A 3,952-nucleotide genomic window follows, 5' to 3' on the forward strand; every position below is an offset into this window, starting at 1 on the left:
GGCCAGCCTGGGCTACCTGAGACCTCCAAAAAAAAAAATCTGAAGAGGTAATGAGTGGGGCACTCTGTAGACCTGGGATGCTTCCTGCATGGGGATGAGAGCATCACTCCCCTCCTCACCTCTAGGCACCCTCTCCACCCCCACCCGCCACCCCTGTTTCTCATCCGTGAAAGGTAGCTAAGCCCACTGCTGTCACAGGCCGCCATGGCCTAGACTAACTGGCGGGATCATGGGGGCCATAAACAGGTCCCTGTCCCCACTGAGTGTGCAGCCTCCAGGACAGATACTGAGGCTGAGTGGTCCTCACTCACCAAGCGTCCCACGCTGCAGGTTGCCACCCCAGAACTTTGTCTCCCAAATGTTTCATTTGGTCCCCAGCTGCTGAGAAGTGTCAGACTTGAAGGGTCAGGGCTGAGACTCCACCCTGGGCAAGAAGCTGCAGAGGGGTCCCGTGGCTTAACATCCAGGGATGTAAACCGAAGCTTGGTCGTTTCCTCTTGTGCTGGTATCCTGTCACCCACCTGTCCTTCACTGTCCTCATCAGGGAAATGGGTGGGGTAGGACACACTTGATGAGCTACGATGAAGGGTGAGATCAAAGTATTTTTTACTAATTAACTTACTGTGCGCGCACGCGCGCACACGCACACACGCACACACACGCACACACGCACACACACGCACACACGAACATGCTAGGGTGAGCGATGGAGGTCAGAGGACAAGTTGCAGGAATGGGTTTTTGCCATCTACCATAAAACTCAGGTTGGTGGCAAGTGCCTTTACCCTCTGAACCATCTTGCCAGCCCAAGGCTCAATTCTCTAAAGCCAATTCTCAGTCCAATGCCAGACACAGAGCCTGTGCTCTAGACCAGCCTGGCCTCGGCTCTCTGCACCCTGGGATGACAGAGACACTGGACTGACACACGGACTAAGGAAATGAAGACAGGACTGGCTGAAGGGAGCAGGTGTGGACCCTGCCGTTTCCTCTGCCCCCTCCTGCTGAAGCTCCGGGTCACAGCATCCAGGAGGGAGCAGATGGTCCCTCATTTCCTTAGAGCATATGCTTGAGTGACAGTGTGTGCAGCAGCGGCAGCAGGGACGTCCGGCCACAGTCAAATGGTCCCTGTCCAGGCTCAGGGCTGGGGCTGGGGCCCTGGCCACAGCAGGGAAATGAAGGGGCTCTGTGGGTGACCGCAGACATGGGGACTGACAGTACTGACCATGCAAAGCCTCAGGAACCCAAATGGGGAGCGTGGCCTTGAGAGCCAACAGCCCCAAACCTAAGGGACCACTGATGGCTTTGAGTCCCTGCAGTTAAAAAGGAGACATCATGGGAGGGTCATCTAGAGACAGTGACAGAAGAGCCGAGAAGCCAGTGACCTCATGGAGAAGACTGCCAGGAATACAGACTTGAGATCAAATCTGCCTTCCACTGTCCCCACCACCTCTGACCTCTACAATGGCCTGGTATGGTCACTGGGAGAGAGGATTTTCCAGAGGGCTGAGGTAGGGCTCAGTGGTAGAGCACTTGCCTGTCATGTGCTAGAGTCCAGGGTCCATCTTCGGAACTGTAAAAGCTACTCGGTATGCCCCTGAGTAATTGGCACCATTCATTCAAAAACATAAACAGAGTTAAAAATGCCATCCTTCCCTTCTGTGAGTCACAGCCAGGGCATCCATGTTACTTCCACCTAGAAGGGAGCTACTGTGGCCAATCAGCTTGAACCCAGAGCTTTGCACATGGGCAGGGTCCCTCACTGACTCCTTCCAGCAGGAATCAGCAGCTGCTCTGAGAGCTAGCGGAATGGGTTTCCCCAAGGAGGTACAACACCAGGTGTGGACACAGGAGTACAGCAGAGACATATCTGGGTTCACCTCCCAGCAACACCACTCTCCTGGTGTGGTGGTTTGAAAGAAAATGGCCCCCAAAGGGAGTGGCACTACTAGTAGGTGTGGCCTTGTTGGAGTAGGTGTGGCCTTGCTAGAGGAAGTGTGTCACTGTGGGGGCGGGCTTTGAGGTCTCATATATGCTCAAGATTGTGGTGGTATTGTGTTCCCCGAAATATTGTTCACTCTAATAAACTTATCTGGGGTCAGAGACAGAACAGCCACAATATTAAACATAGAGGATAGGCAGTGGTAGCACACGCCTTTAATCCTAGTATTCCAGAGGCAGAAATCCCTCTGGATCTCTGTGAGTTCAAGGCCACATTGGAAATAGCCAGGCATGGTGACACATGCCTTTAATTCCAGAAAGTGAGCCTTTAATCCCAGGGAGTGATGGCAGAAAGTGGAAAGGTATATAAGGCGTGAAGACCAAAAACTAGAAGCATTTTGGCTGGTTAAGCTTTCAGGCTTTCGAGCAGCAGTTCAGCTGAGATTCATTCTAAATGAGGACTCAGAGGCATCCAGTCTGAGGAAACAGGATCAGCTAAGGAATTGGCAAGGTGAGGTAGCTGTGGCTTGTTCTGCTTCTCTGATCTTCCAGCATTCACCCCAATAACTGGCCTCAGGTTTGATTTTATTAATAAGACCTTCTAAGATTCCTGCTACACAAGATACCACACAGTGAGACAGACCATTTCCTTTTGCCTGCAAGATGTAGGACTCTCAGCTACTTCTCCAGCACCATGTCAGCCTGCATACCCCCACGTCCCACCATGATGATACTGGACTGAACCTCTGAAACTGTAAGCAAGCCACCTCAATTCAAGGTTTTCTTTGTAAGAGTTTCCATGGCCATGCTGTGTGGTAATATTGTGTTCCCCAATATATTGTGCACCCTAATAAACTTATCTGGGGTCAGAGAACAGAACAGCCACTAGATATAGAGGCCAGAAAATGGTGGCACACACACCTTTAATTCTAGCATTCCGAAGGCAGAGATCCATCTGGATCTCTGAGTTCAAAGCCACACTGGAAACAGTCAGGCATGGTGACACATGCCTTTAATCCCAGGTAGTGGTGGCAGGAAGCAGAAAGGTATATAAGGCGTGAGAACCAGGAACTAGAGCCTGGTTAAGCTTTTAGGCTTTTAGCAGCAGTTCAGCTGAGATTCATTCCAGATGAGGACTGAGAGGCTTCCAGTCTGAGAAAACAGGATCAGCTGAGAAGTTGGCAAGGTGAGGTTAGCTGTGGCCTGTTCTGTTTCTCTGATCTTTCAGTGTTCACCCCAATACCGGCTCCAGGTTTGTTTTTATTAATAAGACCTTTTAAGAATCATGCTGCAATGGTATCTCTTCATAGCAATAGAAACCCTAACTGAGACAGCTGGGAAGTACTATGTCAGCTCTGCCTCAGTTTCCCCATCTGTAAAAAAGGAGTGAGGCTGTACTTGCTAGTGGGAGCTGAGAGTACAGAGACACATAGAGTCCCTGATATGTGTATTAGACAAGGTTTTCCAGGAACACAGAATCCATGGGGTACAGAAAGGGGAAAGAGGAAGATATGTATGAGAAGACAGATGGAGGGAGGCTGAGAAGGCCTGGGGAGAACTGTCTCCAGAGGGTAGTCTACTTACTGGTAGTCTACTGAGCGTGGGTGAGCTCATCGACTGCTCTATTTCAGCACCGAACTGATCAAACAAGGCCCATTCACACTATGAAGAATCTGCTGTGCTTCCTAAAGCCAGGCATGAAGACACACGCCTGTAAACCCAGCACTCGGGAGGCTGAGGCATCCGGATTCGAGACTAATCTAGACTACACAGCAAGACCATGTCTCAAAATAAACATACTGGGGGCTGGAAAGATGGCTCAGTGGTTAGAGTGCTCACTGCCCTGCCAGACGGCTAGAGTCTGGATTTGAGCACCCACATGGCACAGCTCACAGATGCCTCTAACACCAGTCCCAACTGTTTTAATCTCCCCTTCTGGCTTCTCTGGGCACCAGTACACACATGCGTACATACAAGCACACAAACACACATAATAAAAATGTAAAAGCCCACC

Source organism: Peromyscus californicus, unplaced genomic scaffold (genome assembly GCF_007827085.1).
Source record: "Peromyscus californicus insignis strain IS unplaced genomic scaffold, ASM782708v3 Scaffold_5__1_contigs__length_169319896, whole genome shotgun sequence".
In the NCBI taxonomy this organism is placed as follows: Eukaryota; Metazoa; Chordata; class Mammalia; order Rodentia; family Cricetidae; genus Peromyscus; species Peromyscus californicus.